At 40.7% G+C, this 23,580-nt stretch overlaps 1 long non-coding RNA gene across 2 annotated transcripts; it reads right to left on the minus strand.

The window, feature by feature from the left end:
* Positions 1-1,689: 1,689 nt before the first annotated feature.
* LOC125386981 lies at positions 1,690-22,894 on the minus strand. 2 transcript variants are annotated; one of them, XR_007227570.1, is made up of 4 exons: positions 22,796-22,894; positions 21,958-22,668; positions 21,610-21,678; positions 1,690-1,871 (listed from the first exon to the last, which is right to left on the minus strand). It is a non-coding gene; the product is annotated as an uncharacterized LOC125386981 (long non-coding RNA). The 2 variants fall into 2 exon arrangements; XR_007227571.1 differs by having other exon boundaries at positions 21,958-22,006; positions 22,796-22,879.
* Between the last annotated feature and the right edge of the window lie 686 nt (positions 22,895-23,580).

Genomic DNA, 23,580 nt, shown 5'->3' on the forward strand with positions numbered 1-23,580 from the left:
AAGATTTTTAATGTCACTCTTGCAGGAAAGACACTGGCCACACGCGAAAGGCGTGGTATTGGACACCAGGACGAACTTTTGTGAACACATAGAAGCAGTTTGTGCTAAAGCGGATGCTACTATAGGGGCCATCAGAGGGCTGTTACCGAATGTAAAAGGCCCTTATAATGCCTGCAGGAAGCTGTCCTACCAGGTATGGGTGTTAGACATGCTATACACCTCCCCATTGTGGGTGGATGCGCTGTGAAAGACAAAGGTTGTGGAAGATCTTTGTAGGGCACAGAGAAGTGCTCTAATAAATAATTCGATGGCCTACAGGACAGTCGCGCACGCAGCGCTGTGCGTGCTGACGGCAAACATGTCCATTCATATTAGGGCGCGGTCGCGTGGTAAAGTATTTGAGGTCAATAAATTAGTCTGACCAGACCTCGGGGATCCGGAGGATTCGATCAGATCAAGCTGCACGAGGAGGAAGCTGTGGAGGCAGGCAGAACGGTATGGTCCAATTATAATACCAATAACTGGACGAGGAGACTGATCGATGATGCAGCCAACTTTCGGAAGAGGAAGAGAAGTATCGACCACTTCACCATGCAGATGTTGACTGGACATGGGGTCTTAAACAATTACAGGGTCAGGATTGACAAACAAACTGACAATAAGTGGTGTGAGTGTGATGCGAGCCAAGATGACGCCGAACATGTGTTATTAAGGTGTCCTAGATGGGCAATTCAGCGCACCACGCTTAAGAACATGTCGGGGGATACCTTCACTGCGCATAATATAATCGCACTAGTCTTGGCCAACGACCATATCTGCAGACAGTTCCGGGAATTTTGTGGGATGGTAATGAAGTCCATGCAAGCACAGGAAATCACAAATAATCGGTTTAGGAGAAGAGCGGACGTGACTGCAAGGAGCAACCATCGAAAACAGTGATGTGAGTTAAATATACAAGGAGTTGATGCATCGCCGAGGTAATGCTTATTTAGTGGTGCCGGCGAGACTCACCACTCGACGAAGAATTGGGAAGAGGAGGGGTTTTTTGTAGGTATGGCGCTACCATCTGCCGAGTCCCACATATCCGGTTGACGCGGAACATTGGGTATACGCAATGCAATTTCCCCTCCTCGCGCAAAGAGAAGGTTAGATTAGGTTGAGTTAGGTTCAGTTAGACGTAAGACGTCGTTATATGCGGACGTGTTTGCTACGAGCTCCCGTTCGTGAGCACAGGTTAGTTGAAATAGTTGATTGCTAGGTCTAGACCTAACATAACGTGGATGGAATTAACCTTAATGCCTTTGAGTTGTATCTACGGTTGACCAGCGAGGTAGTGCTGAATAGTTCCTTTTCATGGTGGAAAAATGGCGGAAAAGAACAGTGTCTACGGAAATGGATAGGATTCCGTCAAAGAGCCAGGGGATCATGAGTACGTACAGTCACCTTTGTTTGCTGTCATTGAGTGAGTAAGCGATTAGTGGATTTTAATCTAAGTTAACGCGAGCCAAGTTATTATTTGGTTAATCTATTCTCTAAGTTAATGAAAAGAAATTTAGGATTTTATTAAATAGGAACTGAAGTAAAGAGCAATTACAGTTCACGATTATAACAAAGGAATAACTACGAGTCTCCTGATAAGGTGAACGGAGGTCATAGGCTGAAAGATAGGGTATATAATAGAGTCATTGGTTAGTTAAACGAATATTTATTTAATATCAAAATTAATTTTGTGTACAGTGTGAATTTTCTTGTGTTAAGTGCCGAAGTTGAGAGTTTAAGTGATCGTTGTTCATTGTTAATTTAGGTTTAAGTGGGCTATGATCATGTAGAATGCGAGGACGATAGCATTGGGTGCAATTGGTGGACCGGGCCTAAATAAAAAGAATAAAATAATATAAAATAAATATAGAATATTTAATAAAGATAATAAATTGATAGGTATTTTAGTACTATAACTAGTACTATAAACAACAATGGAAATATTTATGTTTGACCAACAAAGGTATATAAATATCTAATGTCAAGCCGGAAAATATATAAGAAATATTTTATAGATATGGTTTTTAATAAAATTCAATTTTATAAGAATATTAGCGTTGTTTTGGTTGGATTATACAGGGTGGTTGGTAACTGGAGGTACAAGCAGAAAGGGGGTGGTTCTACGCGAAAAAGAAATCGCAAGTATAGAATAAAACTTTTTCGCTTGAGGCTTTGTTTTCGAGAAAATCGACTTTGAGTTTTGAAAGAAAAGATTATCGTAGCCTTTTATAATTTAAAAAATCGAATACGTTAGAAAGTGTTCATAGAAATTTGATTAGAAGAGCAGAAGTATGTGTTCGACAGAATGGGCAACATTTTCAGCAATTTATGGTATAATAAATTTTATGATTACTTCATATTAGTTCATTATGTATTCCTCATTTTCCGTTACGATAAAAACAAACTTAAGCTGTGATAATATCCATCGAGATAACGATCTACAGTGAGATCCGCTATAACGAGACGCGATATAGTGCACGCGTACCGAGCGAAAATTCAAAGTCGATTTTCTCGAAAACAAAGCCTCAAACGAAAAATTCTTATTCTATAATTTCGACTTCTTTTTTCGCGTTGAAACACCCCCTTTCCGTTTGTACCGCCAATTAGCAACCATCCTGTATAATAATAACCGTTAATATATAATGCATATGTAGGTCTAAAATTGGGAATTCAGTGATGTAGTGTTCTTGTTTTTGGTTAGCAGTAATGATTTGTCAAAGAGGTTGAAACATTGATATCGATGAGGCTCGCTACGGCGTTCAAAAATTTCCAACAATTTAATGATTAAACTGAGTTAGACAGTGTCATATTTAAATAATGTGGTAGTCGTTGAATCGGTATAAAGGAATGGTAATGGTTCAAATTGGAAAAACAGTAGGAGGATTTGCGAATTGTAAATGAAAATTACTTATTTATATTATTAATCTTACATTGATAAGGTGAAAGAGGATATATATCGTTCGTAAATAAATTTGATTTTTGAAGAAGTCTGTAGAAGAATGCAGTAACATTAAGCTAAATAGTAACAGTATTATTTTCATTATAGTTAAAACAGTTCATCGAATAATACGGTAGTATTACCCTAACCCTAACGATAATGTGAACCCGACATATAAATATTGACTTACTTTGCCATGGTGGTAATACCAGCTGGATATTTATTAATAGGACTGCAGGACCTTTTCTTAAAGTCAATTAAATTAAATTAAATTGAAATAAACTAATTAAATGAATAATATTGGATTATTTTAACTAGTGATTACGCAAGAGCCTATCGTACGTACTGGTTTCAGTGGTGAGAATAAGCCGAACGACTAATGTTGACGTTTATGTTGTTGACGAATATGTAAATTTGTAGTATGATTCCACCAGTTTATGGCTCTTGTAATGTACTTGATTGGCACGAGCAGGACTGGGACAAGCATTCCGCACCATGTTGTGAACAAGAGCTGCTCTTCGGAGTTCGATTTTGAGATCGCTGCGCTTGTGCCGAATGCGAGTGTCGTTTACGACATCAGGCAATTGGCGCCATATTGGGATGATGGCTTCCTCCATTATCACATTTTGGCCTACATTGATTTAGTCGGCTCGCAGTAAGTTCAGCCGTTAAACTTTTGAATCTAATGTTGCTAAAATAGGATACAACCTTCTAAATAATGTATGACATGCCGGTGCTGGCATGGGCTGCAACGTACAAAATTGAGAGTTTTTATTTATGCTCATGCTAGTTGTTTGGCGTCACTTTGGTCACTAAACAGACTAACGTTATGTAATTCACGGTAACTTTGGACGCCACTCTGCTTAATGATTTTGGTTTTAAAACCAGAATGGTGGGTGATGATGTTGGTGTTTCGAACGGGGCAGATTGTTGATGCGTACGATGGTCCAAAAATGTGCGACAGTATTAATGTGGTCTGGTTTCGGTACGGTCGAACGATGTTTGAATGAACGTTGGAATCTCGGTTGTGCGTTGAGTTTTAGGATCTCGTAAGTCGAGGGTAGCACTCACTTGGCACGATAGGTCTTCTTATCGTGAAAGCCAACGGTATGGACGTGAAGGGACGCACACTGGTCTGTCAGGCGGTCGCCATCCTGGTATTGGGTACCCGTTACTCGGGGCAGGGTATAGATTTATCATCAGCCTAGTGCTGATGTACGAATTGGTGGTGCCACCTGTATGTACATGTTACGGTATGTTGCCTTACACAAGTATACAGAACGTGTCTTGTCATCTGGGGATTATTGCTGGACACGACACTTTGGTATTCGAGCACTGAGTGACATCTCTTCAGCTAGGCGCGCACTACGGTGTATTGAGAGCCACATGATAAGCCGCATTTTTAAGGGTATTATTCTCTTCACTTTTTGTAATTGGCCTATCGCCCCTTTTACTTTAAGATTGGGGAAAATGGGTCCATTCCCATCACATGGGTTAATAGCATAGAATAAGTTGGAATAGGAGGAATTTATTAAGCAAAAGTTCCCAACAAAATGGTTTGGCTATTTGCCAAGTTTGGATCTTGAAATCTCGAGTAGAGCTCGCCACATCACGGACCGCTTTTTTGTTGACTGAAATAGAGGCTACTCTAAGTAAGTTCCACCGTTGTGGAGCTGTTATTTTGGAGATGCCTTTTGGGGATATTTTCTCGCGATTCAAATTTATTTTAAATGCTGCCTTACAGTGGCAGGTATCTACTTGTCAAGTCACGTTTCAGCAAAAGACCTGGAAGCCAGTCATGACCTGGAGTCAGTTGGCCCGATATAGTCGGCTGCCCGAAAGTTCCATTATGATATTTCATTTATAAGGAGGGTAGACGCTGTTTCTCTTAAATTTTTTGGTTGATTGGAAACAATGTCAAGAAACAAGACATAGTTCAATAATGGATATTAAGATCTAGCTTTCTATTGGCTAGACGTGGCAGTAGAATATGTTTGGAAATCTTGAACGCTGCGAGCGGTGTTCTCACCGCCGAATTGCTGAACTCGTCTAGGGGATCGTCGCCGTATTATTCAGTGAAATGAGAGGAGCCGGTTCATTGTTGACTTATGTTGCTGCGGTATGAGTATGAAGATTTCACCAATAAGCGTAGAGTTTGAAATCTGGGTTATCTTCGGAGCACTAATTTCGGGACTTTGTATTCTAGTATTTAGCCGTTTCTCCAAGGACAGGGTAAGGGTTGTGGTTCGTATTTAGTCATCAGGTATATCGCGATGAAATATGCGAATAAGAGGTCTAGGACCGCACATATAGATGGACTCGAGAAGACTCACTATGACTGATTGGTAAGGACTTCGGCTACGTTATAAGGACACAACATTGACATAGTTTACTTTTGATAAACGCTGCTCTGTCCGTAGACAATGATATTTCTTTTTTGATAAGATAACTATGGATAGTACAAATAAGAGTATTAACGTTACGGCCCAGGGGGTTTCGGAGCCTCCAGGCCCCGTCAGTGTTTCGAATGGTTATCCAGCTTCGGCCCAACCGTCATCCTGCGATTGGGCAAACGACGAAGGGAGGGGGGTTCCCGAAGCTATCCCTCGATAAGTAAATAGAACCGGAGTCCAGAATTTTGAAGAAAGCGAGAGCGAAACTGGAGGAGGTAGAGAACGGCATAGAAGAACTACAAAAAAAGGACCGTAGAGTAGCCCCCTCTCTATCCTCGTAGAAGAATACAAAACTTCTCAAATTTAGAAATGACATTCGAGAGATGGTGGATGGAAAGGAAATGGTGAAATCTAAATTGCAGTACTAGGGTTCTTCCGAAAGTTCCAAAGGGAAGGTTCCGGTGTTCTTCCATCTCCATGATAGTTGTAATTGCTGGGCCTCGTCCGGAGTAATTGTCACTAGAGATTGTAGATGTCGCTGACGGGGTACTGCTGATTTTTCCTCAGTTTTTTGGTGCGTGGAAGTAAAATCGGACTCCTGTCGCCGGGATTCGAACCCGGGTTCCGAACGTTCGTAACCTAAGACGTTAACCACTGCGCTGCCGTCGTCCGACACTAGTTAGTGTCGAGTGGTGGTATTTGGCTTGTCGAGTGCAGCCACAATATGAAACGAAAGGAGATGGGTGGAAGGAGAAGGCTAACGTGCTCTCGGACATTAAGTTGAGGGATAATGTAACTATCACTATTGTGCCGAACCTGAAAGGAAAGGGTGAGGGAGAGGTGTTTGGTCCGTTTAAACGGAGCAAGAGGTTACAGAGAAGTCCGATCGTAAGTGGAAGCGGGAAAATGGAAGCGGAGGCTGGCGTTGAATTGGAAGGTGGTGACGTAATGTTCGGCGTCGGGGATAACGATCAGAGCACGCCAATTGCAACGAGAAATGCTAAAGGGGGAAAATATTTAGCGAGGAGAGCGTTCGAATGAAGTACGTGCACAAGACATGGCAAGCCCTTGCCTGCGAGTATCGATGTAGAGGATAGCGCGAGGGAAGATAACGTCGCTCTGAACAGTGAAGTCGAGGGAGAAAAGATAATGTTTACGATAAGTGAGATGAGGGTATTCACACAAGCCTTGGTGGGGGCGGTGCAAATGATGGTAAAGAAGTTGAACCTCGATAAAGAAAAGAATAATGACATTGAGGAGATAAGATAACGTGACCAGGGGTATGGCGTCGTCGATGGACCAGTGGATTGATTAAACGCAAAGAAGGAAGAAGACGAAGATGGAACATATTAACACGTTGACGCCAGCGCCGATATTCATGGTTTCCTGCGTGCGGCGGCGCCCGAATTCACTGTCTGCTTCGTGGGGAGGCGCTGTGTCACATTAGACTGTTCGACACGACGGAAATTTTACAACTTTGACCTCAATTTGTAGCAAAATCACAAAAGCTATACGATTCCTGTTGGGTTCAATGAATTCCGCGGACTTCAACTAATGAACTGATATACAATAGTTTGGCAATATCAATTTGCATACATCTATAAATGTTAAGTAAAGTTGACGGAACTAGCTTTGGCTCTCATTTTGTACTCTTTTCAATTTTTCTCAAAAAGTAGAGGTGTGACGCGATTTCTGACTATTGCACGCAATTCTGTGAACAGTTTTCTATAAGAAATGTTTATAGCGCGAATCAAAAAATTTACAAAAGGAAAAAAAAATAGTCATGCGTGTTCGTCGGAGAACGACAGCGCGAGTAAGGAACATGCACGACGAAAATAGTGTTAGGTTAAGTTAAATTTTTAAAATGGATTGACAAAAGGTCAGTATGTATGCTAGCCACTTCCAAAAATCATAGGTATGTTATTGTTCAAGGGAAAAATAGTAAATTAAAGCCAGATACTGTTATTTTTTATAGTAATGCTAAAAAGGGGGTTGATCTATCCGATCAGATGTCATCCTATTACAGCTGTTTGCGCAGAACCATAAAATGGTATAAAAAATTTGTAATAGAATTAATATGCGGGACTTGTTTCGTAAATGCGTGGTATGTACATAGAAAATGGGATACTAAAAGTATTAAAATTTTTAAATTTCGCGAAGAAATTATTTATAACCTTTTAAATATAGTGAATACCCAGAGAGACGCAATTCCAAGTGAAAATGAAGTACTGTTCAAGAAACATTCACATTTTCTGCACTCTTACCACGGGCCCACGAGCAAAACGAGACGGCGATGTAAAGAATATTATAAACGTATTTCTAGAATGAAAGGTAGAGAATATGCCGCCAATCAAGTCTAAAAATTAACAACATATTGTGATCGTTGTAAGGACCAGCCGGCAGCTTGTCTAACATGTTTTAAAAAATTGCATTAAAAAAATAAGTAATTGTGTTGTTTATAATATTGAATTGTTATGTTTTTATTATTGAATGTCTGAATATAATGTTGAGATAAAATAACATAAACCTATTTTGTACTACCTATTTTGTGAAATACGTGGCACCCAGCCCGATGCACGCCGCCCCACGGAACAAACTCGTGCGACCCATCGGTAATGTACGCCACCTCACGGGATAGACACGCGTGACCCACCGATGGTGCACACCGGCGTCAACGTGTTAAGGTCGGACAGGGCAACAATTGGATCGACTCCTACAGGGAAGTGGCCGAGGCGAAGAGCGTCCTTAAGGAAACGACAGCAGTGAGGAGGACCAGAGCCGGGCATATCCTGATCGAGCTCACCACTAAAGCAACGGCGGGCGAAGTCGCTGACAACATCAAGAAAACAATGTGACAGGGTACGGAGATAGTTGAGAGTCGCGATTGGAACGTGCTGGAAACCAGATGTGTTGAAGGGTTGCTCCCAATATAAGTGTGGTTGAAAAAGGTTGAGGAGGAACGAGTGTGGAAGTCTCGGCAGGATTGCAAGGGATTCCAGAGAATTAATACTGTGAGAGATTGCAAGGCTTCATTGCGATAAAGTGCGTAGGATGTGACGTGAAGAGAAAGGACGTGAGTTGAATATTGGGTGGACGTTGGGGTGTGTGGTGCAAGGGATCCGATGTGGATCAGGCTCGAGGGTCGGGGTGCGGTGGGTAGAATATAGTTGTGTGGTAATACCCTTGCTGAACAAGAGTGGGTGGGATGATTCGAGGAAATAAGGTAAAACGGTTAACAATTGCGATATAATGAGTCAGAGTCGGTATTTACTAGTGTTCATTTTGAACGTTATCCGGTGGGAGCGACCTTTACTTAAACATAAACGTTTAAATAGGGCTCTGTTGAAGCATTCGTGAGTAACCGTTTGATTATAAAGTGATAGTGAGATATGTGTATAACGGTGGATGAATGTTGCAAATATTACTGAAGACTTTGATAGTGTCGCGTAAAAAATATTGAACAAGTGATTAGAATATCACGTTCTTTTATTTTTACTCAACTTGTAAAGTAATTCGTGCTGGCTCGGACTGATTAAGACGGACTTGGACGATTTTGGGAGTAGTATTTATATCCTTTTATTCGTGGGAGTGGGACAAGCCCTTGGTTGCACTTGTCATATGTCCATGGGAACGGGCAGAGAGACCGGGCACTACCTCGATGGTCACTCATGATAAGGCGCTTGGAATTTGCCTGTCTTATCGCATAGGCAATCGAATTCTCCTCTGACAATGGAGTATTAGATGGAAAGAGTGTAACGATTATGACGACCTTGGCAACAGTAGTTGCTTTATCTTGGCTATATCCCCGGACTGTGCTATCTGATTAAAAAGAAAAAAGATATGAAGAGATCGGTAAGAAGAAAAAAATTACGGCTCGGGGGATTTAGGAGCCCGCAGGCCTCGTTGCTGTCGTAGATGATGCCTCCCCAGGTTCGCCCCAACGGTCATCAAATGACTGGGTGAGAAACGACGAGATGATGATTGATTCTAGGGCCACCTCTCGTGCGGTAAAAGTGACTGGGGACCAAGCGCTTTTGGAGAGTGATACGAAGAGAAGATTAGAGGAGGCTCCGAATAGTCTAATCGGAATAACGAAGAGCACTAAGGAGGAGTACGCCTTCAAACCGCGGCGAAGACTAGAAAGGAGTCCGATAGTAAAGGAGAAGTTGGTGGGTGAGGATAGTGAGATGGAGGTTGACTCCCAAGCGGAGTTGACCGATCAAAATAGTTGCCTGACACCCCGTACGAGCAGAATCAGAAATGGAGGGAAGTGAACGAGGAAGAGAAGAAGTTGGTGAAAAGAAAGGGTTCGGAGACAAAAGAAATAATAAGGAAGCAATGTTAGAAATAACCGATGTTGGGAGGTCTCATGAAGATTCTGGAACTCCTTATAAGGAATATGGATATTGATGGATTATTTACTTTTAATTTGCTCTTTTATTTTCTAAAAAAAATTTGTACTTTGCCTTGCTTACTGCAAGCCGTCAATTTGACCGGCCGACAAAATATTTTAGTTATTCTTAAAATAAGTGCAATCAGTACATAGAAACGGCTATTTTAAGGTCAGATGACATCCGTAATGCTGTTGTAAATTCGAGCTATCGCGTGGAGACGCGGTCGCAAGAAAACGCGTTAACAGGAGTCGTATATTTCCGTTACGATTATAATAATCGACACCACGAATAGTTCGATCCCCTTATTTCGGTTAGAATAATAGGGGTACATGTTGTGGTATAACACTGGGATTCACAGAGTTATAAAAATATATATTTCTAACACTTTATACAATCACACAAAGAAGTAACGCCGTTGATTAAGATACAAATAACGAGAGAAGGGTTAGTCTTAGATGAGAGAAGGATAGTTTTAGGAGCTCTTGAGAGTTATAGGAACTGTCGGAGTTCTGGATAATGTGAGAGCCTTAGGAGACTCTAGGTCGTGTAGCCACCTTGAGAGTTGTAGGAAACTCTGAGAGATATAGAAACGGTGAGAGTTATAGGAATTGCAGGAACTCTAGACACCGTGAGAGACGATCAAACTCTTAGGTTTTACTCAGGTTTTATTCTGATGTGAGTACGGAGGAAAGCTCGGTATGGGTGTGCCCTTTGAACGAAGAACACGGATTCGTTGCTTACATTTTTAGTTAGGAAAGTGAGGGCAATGATCCGTGATGCCGATTGGTTATGGCCAATGTTGGGAAGGAAGATAGGAGGAAGAAGCCTCCTACCAACGTGGGTCCTAGGCGACATTGTTTATGGGAAAACTCGGATTTTCCGTTAGGTACATCTCCGCTTTTTTCGTTAGGCTACTACCCGCTTTCTCCGTAATTCTTAGGAGCGTAATAAACCCAAGGACCCTTCTAAAAACCCAGCTGAAAACACTTCTGGAATTAGAAAGTCCTTTCTGGCAAACAGATTGACTTACACCATGTGTGCGAACAATGCAGTTAGGATTTCAACTTTATGGTGAGTCCTTAGGTCTATGGAGATTTCGAAAAACGGCGCGTAGCCCGTTGGCTGTCAAGTCGTGCGGAATGGAATGCAGATGTCTTGCGCGACGTAACGCTTGTCATAAAACATAATCCATGTCTCGATCAAGATGGCTAACAGCTGTCAAGACATATCAACTCAGACCCATAATAATCCTAAGGAACAGCCATAACATTTTTACGGTCCGTTGTTACAAACATTTTAAAAGTCGACAGGTTTTTGGGGGTTATTTCTCATTGCGATAAAATACGGGAAAAGCCGGATTTTTCCCAACTCCATCCTTCAGTGGAGAACATCCAATAAGAAAAGTAAAGCATATTGTAGTATCGCGGAAACATATCGGTAAAAAATTTCTTTTGATGCCACTTATTATTTGTAACATATGTACAATGAATTAGTTATACAGATATTAATGAGACAGAAAACGATGATTGTTTAATATGGAACTAATTGTAACAATCTTACTCTAACTTGACCACTCCACGACACTAACAACCCAATCTATCAGCTACGCTAGTAACTCTCGCAACTCCACAACGCCAACAACTCTACTCTTAACAACGCTAACACCTCTCCCAACTCGACAACGCTAACCACTCTACTCTTCGACTCCTCGATTCACTCTGACCGCTCGACTCACTCTCACTTCTCGATTAACCGCTCAACGCTCCCGATCAACCGCTTCTCGATCAACATCTCTTTGAATTCAAATCTTCCCCCTCCATTAGCTCTATTTTTTCCTCTCTCTAATCTCATCCTGTTAACTCTCCGCAAGAACTAGGTGTCGTTATTCACATAGGCTTTTTTTCTATATAAACTAATAACCGAAGGACAGACGACACTGTTCTGATCAATATCTAATTATCTTTTCTTATGATACTACATTCGTCCATTCCTGACTATCGCATCTGCCCTCAGATGTGCTCATCATCGCTGCTCTCACTTACATCACTAACATCAACGTTCCACCACTTCATGTGGTCGGCTGTAGTGGAAGTTATACGCGACCCCTCGTGTTCGCCTTCTCGTTGCACTATGTAGCGGTTATTCCGCAGGACATTTACCACGCGGTACGGTCCGAGGAACTTCGAATATAGTTTTAACCCAGGACCGTCCTGTGTCCTCTCGATCGCCACCAGATCTCCCGTCTTATACATCGTCGCCTTCCTGCGCCTCTTGTTGAACGTTTGCTTGTTTTGGGTTTGGATCTCCTCGATCCGTCCCTTTGCCATTCCGCATAATTGATCCTGCTCTTCCTGGAACACTGTGGCCCATTCGTCTTCAATCAGCTGCCTGATCTGCGGATCGTCCCGCATCCTCACCCGCGTTTCAAATAGCAACTGGAACGGAGTAACATTGGTATTTCTGCAGGGGGTTGCATTTAGGTATTTCTGCGCTTTCTCCAGGTACATGCTCTATACCTTCCCTATTGCAATAATCTTCAAAGGCGTCAGCTGTAAACGCTGTCCCACGATCGGAGATGATTCTTCGCGGATTCCCAAAGCACACCGACTGCTTCTCCAAACGATTGATAACTTCTGCAAATCCTGTTGACTTGGTAGGGTACAGCCGAATGAACTTGGTGAAAGCGTCCACCACCACAAAGATATGCCGGTAGCTTTTTTTCGTGGTGGGTAATGGCCCAATATGGTCGACATGATAGATGTCGAGCGGCAACTCTCCTTTTTCGATGGTGTTCAGTAACCCTTCCATCTTCTCTTTCTTTCTATCCGCAAGGATACAGTCAATGCAGTTCTGCACCACCTTTTCCACTTTCTCACGCATTACTTTGAACCAGTAATCCCTTTTTAGTAACGCCGCCGTTTTGGTGATGCCGAAGTGGCCATGATCGTGAGCTCGTCGAACTATTTGAGTCTGCATCGACTTTGGCACGACCAATAGCGGCGCGCCCCTTACCTCTCGGTATAGAATTCCGTTCTTTGGGACGTACCCGTAAGCCTCGTGCTGTTCAATATTATTTCGGATTTGCCGCAGGTCGTTCTCTTGCAACTGCGCTTTCCTCAATCGTACAAGCATCCCTCGCTCGTCCTCGTGTATTAGTATGACCTCAGGTAGGGGATTTCGACTTAACACATCGACATGCTTCATACTGTTCTCGGGTCTATGCTCCACCTTGTAATCGAATTCCTCTAGGAGGATCGCCCACCTCGCAACACGTACGCATAAGTTCTTCTTCCGCATCGTCAATGCGAACGCCCGACAATCTGTAATGATTTTGAATGGGATGCCTAGTAGGTAGACACGGAATTTCTTCAGTGTTTTTACGATGGCCAGAGCCTCAAGTTCGTAACTGGTGTACTTCTCTTCAGCCGGCAAGGTCTTTCCGCTCGAATAGTATATGGGGTGAAAAATATTGTCCCCGCTGTCGCGCTGCATTAAGATCGCACCATATCCCACGTTGCACGCATTCGTATGCAACTGAGTCTCTGCTCCAGCATGATACAATTTTAATACTGGTTTCTCGCTTAGTGCCGCTTTTAGCCTTCCAAACTCCTCCCGTTCGCGCGACTCGAATCTGAAGGAAACATCCTTTTTCAACAAATCTGATAATGGTCTCGCAATAATAGAGTACCGGGGCACAAACTTCCTAAAATATCCCGCTAGACCCAGAAAACTTTGAACATCCTTAGCGGATCGGGGCTCCGAGAAATTAGCGACGGTCCTGGTTTTGCATTCAGATGGTTGAATGTTACCGCCCTCGACGATGTGGCATAAATACTCTATTCTCGTTTGTAGGAATCGACACTTACTCCTGTTTACGAGTAGTCCGTGTTCACTAGCGACATGCAACACCGTTTTTAGTTTTTCTATTCCGTTCGAGGGGTCAGTCGACGGCACAATCAGATCGTCCATGTACGTCAGCACTACCCCTGTCGCGATCAATTCTTTAAAAACCGCATTTATGAATTTTTGAAAGACGGCCGGCGAATTGCACAGCCCAAACGGCATTTTGAAGAATTCATACTGGCCTGTGGGGACTACGAACGGCGAGTTCTTTCTGCTACTCTCCCCAACAGGAACATGAAAAAACCCGTTCTTAAGATCTAACGTACTAAATACCCTCGAACCCCGTAACGAATCTAGTTGGTCTTCGATCAAGGGCAGTGGGTATCTGTCTTTTACTACCTTTCGATTTAGCCGTCTATAATCCTCACAAATTCTGGTCGAGCCGTCCTATTTTTACCAAAACAATAGGACCGGCGTAGTGGGAATGCGACTGGCGCATTATTCCGTCCTTCAACCACGTTTCGATTTGTTTATCTACTTCGGCGTTGTCTTGGGGAGATAGTCTCCGCGGCCTTTCGTAAACTGGAACAGGCCTATCGTCCTGCAGTATTATGCTCATCCCGATTTCTACTTCGCGCGTTTTCTGCGGACTACAATCTCGGATCAAATTTTCTATCGTCTGTCTATGTTGTACGTTCTCGACATGAGATAGATCCACCTCAAGCGCTCCCGTCTCAATGTCTACTTTAAGGATCTCCGGAAACCCATCGGAATTTTCATCTTTTATTCTACGAATGGAGATATCTCCCCTCTTCATGTTTATCTCGACGGTATCCAGGAAGTCTGTACCTATCAACAACGAGTGCTGTATAGCAGTATTCGGAACTACGTGTATCGTTATATGATACAACTCACCGTCTATAACAATATCTGTCGGAAATTTCCAGAGCGTAAAATTCCTCTTAGACCCGATTCTGTGAAATTCAATAATTCATGTTTATCTCGACATAACTTGGGCGCTCCGATTCTTACAGCAGCTTCCTCGCGTAGACCGCCTTCTGACCGTCTGACCACATACACGTGTCCGCGACTTCTTCGAATGATTAGAACCATCGCTCCACATTTTCACCTTTGTCGCCACTAAACGATTCTAGTCCGTCTTCGACATCTCTAAAGCTCAACACCGAAGCGGTACATTCCTTTTGATGATATTCATCACGGTCCGAGCACATTGCTCTCGTACCTCTCTTGTGTTTTATTTCGTCTTTTTTGTCTTCTTCATCGTCACTTTCGTCGTCGCTCTCTTCTTCTGACGATATATTGTCTCCTTCCAGGGCCGCCTGTAGCCGTGCGCGTAGTTCAGATTTTCTTCCTGTGACCTTTAACCCCAAGCTAGCGAAGCGCTCTCTCAATTCCTTCGTCCTCAGCTTCTCGAGGTCTTCGTCTCCATCCTGATTGCTCTCAGCTCTCTACCCGCTCCTTAGGTCTCGCTGATTTGCCGATTTTTCATCGCGCTTCGATCCCTTCGGAGTCGACTGACCAGCCTTATACGCTCGGTTCAGCCTGGCCATCAGCACTGACTTCGAACCAGATATCGGCAGATTCAAACGTGTGAGCTTACTTCTCAGCTCCTCCAGCGTCGAACCCTCTTCACTCGACAATTGTTCGCCCTCCACATTTGCCATTTTTATTTTTTTCTACCCTAGCACAAATAGTTCCCATAAACGCGTCGTTCTCTGTCTTGTTCCAGTCCCAGCTGAGCCCCCACTTGTAGTATCGCGGAAACTTTAGGTATAAAATTTCTTTTGATACTATTTATTATTTGTAATTTATTTAGAATAAGTTAGTTATACAGATATTAATGAGACAAAAAACGATGATTGTTTAATATGGAACTAACTGTAACAGTCTTACTCTAACTTGACCACTCACGCAACTGGACGACGTTAACAACCCAATCTCTCAGCTACGCTAGTAGCTTACGCAACTCCACAACGCCAACAAATCTCGCAACTCGACAACGCTAACAACTCTACTCTTCGACTCCTCGATTAACTCTGACCTCTCGACTCTCACTTCAGGATCAACCGCTCAACGCTCCCGATCAACCGCTCAACCGCTCAACCGCTTCTCGATCAACAACTCTTTGAATTCAAATCTTCCCCTCCATTAGCTATATCTTTTCCTCTCTCTAATCCCATGCTTTTAACGCTCCGCAAGAACTATGTGACTTTGGTCACATAGGTTTTTTTTCCATATAAACTAATAACTGAAGGACAGAAGACACTATTTTGATCGATATCTAATTGTCTTTTCTTATGATACTACAATATCTAATTTGGTAAACAATAATCATGAACATGCAATACAGAGAAAAAGAGGACAAAACTAACATAGGATGAATATGAATACAAGAGATGTTAGAAATTTACAATCACTTTTTTAGCGAGCAACTTAGTGTGGAATAAATGACGACGACGACTACGGAGAAGATTGAAACTGGCACTGAATAGGAATAATCCTGATGTAATACTGCATGGTAATGTCAAGATTGTCTCATGGCCTAATCGCATAAAGGGAAGAGGAGGGGTTTTTAGTGAGTATGGCGCGGGTGTGACATCAATCTACATCAGAGACCAGGCCATACACCGCGGGCGAGGTAGCATCCGGATGTCTACTGGTCACCCTCAATAGTCTTAGGGACCCACCATAAATCTTGGCATTTTCATAGTTAAGGTCCTTCAGACCAAACAAGCATCTTTTATTTCAAGTGTCCTTTACATTTATTGTTTATCACGGGAAGATACGGGAAACTTGGTTTTTCTCACGTTCGGTATCTTCCGTTAGCAACTTTCTCTCGAGGGCGGCTAAGACTCTTCCTAGTCCACCAACCTTCTTATTACCCATTCGAAAGCAATGTCTATCGCTTCTCACTTTCCTAGCCAAAATTGTCCTTAACAAATCAGCTCATCTCGTGTCCTTAGACACACCCATCACTAGCTTTCCTCCGCCACAACAATCGTCACTAAACTTCACTTATTCTCTATCTTTAGAATAGTCAAGATCTTTTTATCGAGTTTTTACCCTTAGACCAGTCGCGTAGTTAATTTATACATACGCATCAGTGTAACTATGTTCTATATAAAGTTATTGGAGTGAACTGTGATTTATACGTGTCAATTCAGTGTGTATTCAATTGTGATTACTAAATTCATAATAAAGTTTGATGAAAGGAAAGTTAATAGTTGCGTTACGATTCGACCTTCTTGTTTTTATCATCTAAGCCTCAAGTTTACGTGACACGGGCCCCTCTCACGCGTAAAAAAAGAAGTTATGGCTGATGAATAGGTAGTGTTTGTGTTGAGGTTATTCGATGTATAAAGAGAGAAGCGCACGGATAAATTGTAAGGTAGAAAAACATATATTTAATAGAGAAGTGAAATTACAATTATGAATACAATTTGAGCTGGTCCAGATCCGCACGCTAGCAGTGTTACCTTGTAACTGAAAACTCCGAAGCCAATGTCACAGAGACCAGGCCACGCACCGAGGGCAAGATGGCATCCAGATGTCTACGCATCCTTATTGCATGATCTTAATAATCTTAAGGACTGTTCCAAGGACCATCCATAAGCCATTAACGCTTACAGGGCCAATGAACCAAAAGTTTATGTTTATGGTGGGTTCTTGTCCCAGTCTTGTCTATACGCTATCGATGGCTTCAGTGTTTAAGAAAACCAGAAAGACTAGATGTAGAGTTTTCTTACAAGTGGTAATCGCTTCAACAGGTCTCTTATACGATCATACGTTTTCTGTATGCCGGGATGCCCTATTAAATCGTAGTTTTCTTGTAGAATTTCCTCGATTTGTTCTCCAGTACACTCCTGAGTTGGTTCCCATGCTTATGTAAATTCTTTGTCTTTGTCGATACGATTCTAGAATAGAATCATCCTCTTAGTTTCATTTTTCACGGTTTCTGTGAAGTCGTAATCTCCAAAACCTATTTTTTTTTTTATTCTTTTGAAGAATATTCCTTATCTTGTTCAGCCATGACCGTGGTTCATAGTCTCAAAATTGTGTTTTCTTCAATTGGTAGAAGTTTTTGTCGTTAGGACAGATTTTTATATACTTTGGTTTTTCGCTAGATTCGAATCATAGTCCATATTCAAATAGAATACCATATTCGGCGTCGAGTTCTGTGTCAAGTTCTTCGTTCGTAAGTGTAACTGGTTCGTAAATTGTACAATGCATTCTACTGAGTGCGTCAGCTGCAGTGTTATCTTTGCCTTTAGTATATTCTATGTCGTATTCGTATTCCTCGAGTTTTAATCTCCATCGTATGAGTCCTAATGAAGCATCTTTGCAATTTTGAAGCCATTTAAGAGCTTCGTGGTCTGTTCTAATAGTAAATCGTCGTCCAAATAGATATTGTCGGAGGCGTCTGACTGGCCATACTATTGCTAATAGCTCTTTCTCGGTTGTAGAGTAATTACATTCTGGTGAATTCAAAGTCCTTGATATATAAATACATGGGTGTCCATCTTGGCATAGAATGGCTCCTATTCCTTCGTTACTAGCGTCAGTGGTTAGTGTGAATGGTTTACTATAATCTGTATATTTTAATACGGGGGAGTCACATAACTTTTGTTTTAGGGTGTCAAATGCGTCTTAAGTTTTGTCAGTCCAGTGGAATGGCGTGTCTTTTTTAGTAAGTTCAGTAAGTGGTTTTGCTAGTTTTGAAAAGTAACGAATGAATTTGCTGTAGTAACCTGCTAGCCCAAGGAAAGATTTTACTTCTGCTGGGATTTTAGGATTTCTAAAGTTTTCTACTGCTTCTATCTTCTTCGGATTCGGTTTTACTCCTTCACCTGTTACGATATGTCTGAGGTATTCTAATTCCGGTTTTAAAAATTCGCACTTATCTGGTCGTATTTTCAGCCTTAATTTCCTAAGTCTTTGTAACACGATAGCTAAGTTCTGGTTGTGTTCTTCTATCGATTGACCAAAAATAATAATATTCGTCTAAGTATACAAAGCAATGTTTGTTAATAAGTCCACGAAGTACAGTGTCCATCATTCTTTGAAATATCTTTGGCGCGTTTTTGAGTCCAAATGGTATTCGATTAGAATGTCAATGTCCTTGTGATGTGGAAAATGCTGTGTATTTCTTTTATATGAGATCCATAGGAATTTGGTGCAATCCTAAGGATAAGTCTAAGGCGGAAAAGAATTTGGCGTTTCCTAACTGTGATAGTATGTCATCTATGTCGGGTAGTGGATGTGCATCTTGGTCTGTAAGTTCGTTAAGTTTTGTAATATCAATTACAATTCTCCATTTCTGTTTTCCTGAGGCGTCTTGTTTCTTTGGTACAGCCCTTACTGGAGAGTTATATGGAGAATCGGAAGGTTTTATAATGTTTTTCTTAAGCATTTCGCCCATTTGTCGCTTAATTTCTGTTTTGTGGCATTCGGGGATCGGTAGGATTTAGTGTTTATGATTTTGTTTTCTTTTAGCGTAATTGTATATTTAGCGAGTGAAATGCATGATAAGAGTTCTGTTTCGAGATTGAAGACGTCCAAATAATAAAGTAATATCTTTTCAATTGATTCTCTAAGAGCTCCTTCTATATGTGAAAGTCTGATTAGATCTCTGAATGTAGAAATTTGATCGCAAATGTTGGAATTTTCGATAGCATCAGTGATTGTTAAGTTTGACTCACCACCATTGATAACGCATACTGAGGTTGGTTTTCCTTCTACGTACACTGTCTTTGATATGGTTTGCCCAGGTGATATGGTTGTATCCTGTTCTAGCAAAATAATATTATTATCTAGTTTTAATTTCTCATTTTAAACCTAATATTCCATATTCTATTAGCGGAAAATCATTATCCACTACATAGAAGCCTATCACTTTGTTAACAGATTTATAATGATACGTTCTGAAGTTTCGAATTCAGAGTGTCCTGAGGTGTATTGTCCGTGATGAAAATTATAGCTGCGGGATGTAGATGTCGCTGCTGGGGTACTGCTACTTTTCTTCTAATTTAGATGCGTGGACGAAAAATCCGACTACGGGTGACGGGATTCGAACCCGGCTCCCGAACGTTCGTAATCTAAGGCACTAAACACTGCGCTACCATCGCCCGTACTTAATGTCGAGTGGCGATATTTGTTGTCGAGTACAGCCACAGCTGTAAGCTCTGGTTGTGTAAAACATTCTGGGAAAATTGCGTCCTCTGATGATTGAGGTGATGTCTGAGGTATTGGAGGAGGTTCTCGAAGGACTGATTGATCTTTAGCAATGTGAGTATATTCATCTGGGTATGGTTATTAAAGAAGTGGCTTCTGATACATCTCCCATTTGTATTCTTGCTAAATTCTTCCCTTCTAGTGCGTTCTCTACTGCGAGTTTCTCCTCCCTTTCTATTGCTGTGTTTTAAGTTTCGTCAATACGTACTGTGTGTATGTTAATTTGTTGGGTGAACGTCTCGTTTTGTTTCTGCATTGCGTCTAATATAGCTCTAACAGTTAGGCCTCTCCCACTACTAGTTGAAGCGCCACTAGTTCGTGGCGTTGCCAATATTATTATATAGATTGTACTGTCAGTGCTATCTGTGTTTGATAAAGGAATATGTAATTTGATCACCTTGGTCGTTTAGCCCGTAGGAAAGGTTCCGTTATGGTGTTCCTTTGTCGAAGCGTCGAAAGTGTTTGCTCTGTTGCAGTGGTCCGCTGATCCTCAATCTTCATAGTTGACCGTAGCCCGAACTGCGTAATTTCGGTTTTTTGAAGTTGATGGATCCTGGCACGGATCGCCAAAATGTCACGTAAAATAAAGGCTTAGGTTTTAAAGACAAGAATGTTGAGCCGCAACTCAACTTTATGTTTCTTTTCTATCGAACTTTATTAAATAACACATGTTTATAAGCACAATTTACGCGACTGATCTGAGAGATGTTGACTGATGAGAATTTGTAGTTTCAGTTTCGAGGTGTTCTGGTATTATTACAGAGAAAAGCTCGGTGTGGGTGTGCCCTTTGAATTAACAATGCGGATTTATTGTTCACAGGTTTCGTTAGGAAAAGTGAGAGTAACGATCCGCGATGCCAATTGGTTATTGCCCACCTTGATAAATGAAGATAGAAGGAGGAGGCCTCCTACCAACGTGGCTCGTAAGTGACATTGTTCATGGGGAAATCCAGCTTTCCCGTTAGGTAATTACCCGCTTTTGTCCCGTAATTTGTATGAACGTATAATAAACCTAAGGAACGTTCCAAGGACCATCCATAAACCAAAAACACTTACAGGGTTAATGAACTAACAGCTTAAGTTTACGGTAGATCCTTGAAGTTATTGAGGGTACCCGGTGAGTACCTGCACACATGTATCCTCTGATGTGGATTGACGTCACACACCCGTGCTGATTCAGACCTTTCATCCTACGACATGATTGAGTGACCGGAGAAACAAAAGTGCATCAGACTCACCATTAGAAGCGGAAAACAGAAAACATTGCCATCGATACTGCACTATCTCAGCAAATATCATTAGAAAGACTAACATCAGGCAGAAACCGTTGAAAATCCAATGGTGGAAATGGAGGTTGTGAAACATTTGTTACAAAACAAAACAGGATAAGTGATCGCTGATTATTTGGAAAGTTGGAGATTTAAAAAAATGCAAATTTGTTACATTTGTAACATTAGTAATAATAAAGATTGAAATTCTAATAACCATCCATAAATGTAAAAACTGAAACTCTAATATAAAAGTTTCAAATCTAGAAATCAAGAATCTAATGATTTTTTAAATATATTAATCATTTGCTTTATAATTTGGTATTAAGACTTTAATACTTTTTTTTAATTTAATAGAAGAATACTATTAGAAAACCCTAACCTATGAAATTTTCAATCAAATTCTATTTCTTAATCAATATTATTCAAAGCAAAATGTACAGGATACACATAATTCAAGTATAATATGTAATGTTATTTACATTCTGGGATTCTTGAGTAACCGTTGGAACATTCCCAAAGAAGACAAAGAAGTCTAAGCTGTGATATGTCTATAACATAAAACATAAAATATCATTAATATCGTTAATACATAATAACAAACTTTAAACTTTAGCAACAATAAAGACTAAACTCTAATAAATAAGTAAATTGGAACTCTAATATAAAAGTTTAAGAACAAACGATTCAACGATTTTCGACTTTATTTCAATTAAAAAGAACATTTACAGCTTTCTAAATTATCGACTATTTTTATTGCAGAATTAACAATAATCGAAACAAAATACAATAAATAGAACAAATTGAAGTGCAATATTTAAACTACTTACATTCCTGAGCTCCTGCAGGGGCTTTGTCCTCTTGAGAGATGCACTGATTCTAGTACCGAAAAAGAATGTTCAAAAGAATATAAAATAAGACCACATTACTGCGACCGGTAAAATTATAATCGGCGAACAAGGACCCTAATGTCGTGTAAAAAATTGTTTGATAAAATTTTATTACTTTCGCGTGTGATTATTTAATTGGATTTATTCAAAACGACCATAATTTGAAAATATTGAAAAATACTTTTGCGGAGCAAACACTGACTCTACAAACTGCATTGCACGCAGTCACAAATATTCCCTAATAATAAAGTTGCTTATGGGTTATGGTGGAGGGGTAGGGTAGGATGGGAAGTAGAAAAGAAGCGAAATAGTGTTTCGATGTTTTTCTTCTTTTCTCTATCGATTGAGAAAATACTGCTACTTTTCGTTCACGTATGAAAAATATTAGTTTAAAATTATAAGATATTTGTCGATATCGAACAAATGTTTATGAATACCGTGAATGCAATACGATCATTTGCAAGAATTATACTGTGAATGTTCCTTACTAGAATAGGAAATATATACTCCACCAATACACTATAGTCGCGTGTTATAAATAGTCGAAAATATGTGCCAGAATTCAAAAGTTTACAACTAAATATACTTAAATAATACTACAGAAACGCATGTTAAATCTTGCATTGAAGTACTTGAGTTTACTTGCCACGCCTATAAAAAAAGTATAAGTTACGAAGTTAAACGATAGTAAAAAATATAGTAATGAATAATGCGAAAGATATACTAATGAAAGTAATAAAGAACCGACACCATCAATAGGTTATAACATGTTACAAACCTGACGCAATGCGATCCATGTTATCGGTACGAAATGAGACGACTAAATGACTCCTTGTACCTTCGTTTCACGAGCAACTTCTAAAATGGCGAGGAAGGGGGGAACACATGAGCTGATGGCATAAGCAGCTACGCAGTTAACGATTCTACGTAGTTACAGATTAACGATCTAGACAAAAAAATGTATACATCGACATAAACATTCACCTTCTACGAAGCACTTCCTTTCGAAATACGCAGCAGGAATCTTTCGAATTGCGTAGCACGAATCCTTCTCTACATCGATATTTACAGGCATCGTACAATAATTCGTAGCCCTACTGGCAACATCACAGACACATTTGCCGAACTTATTACCTTACTTACCTCACTTTATAACCTTAATTTCGTTAAACAAAGCAAGATTTAAACAACAGCATGGAGAAATGAAAAATTACTTAAAATTACTGGTCGGTAGTATGCAGATGAAGGGTTACGTGCGTTTTAAGTGCGTATTCTCTTTTAATACTAATATAAAAATAATAGAAGAGAAACGTTATTTATTCCTAGGCGAAAAATGTGGTAAGAGAATAATTTTTTCACGGTTGAAAATTTGAAGTCCATTGATACTTTAACATTTATAATGTTAAAATATTCATAATGATCTATAACATTTTTATTATGACGACGTAATATCTCAGGTTTCGACCAATCCAATGAGTTTTATTCTTCGAAATATCTTGAATACGGATAATTAAGAAATATATAGTGAAGGACGTAGAGAATGAAAATTAGTTATGGCGAAGG

This window comes from Bombus terrestris, unplaced genomic scaffold (genome assembly GCF_910591885.1).
Source record: "Bombus terrestris unplaced genomic scaffold, iyBomTerr1.2, whole genome shotgun sequence".
NCBI classification, from domain to species: Eukaryota; Metazoa; Arthropoda; class Insecta; order Hymenoptera; family Apidae; genus Bombus; species Bombus terrestris.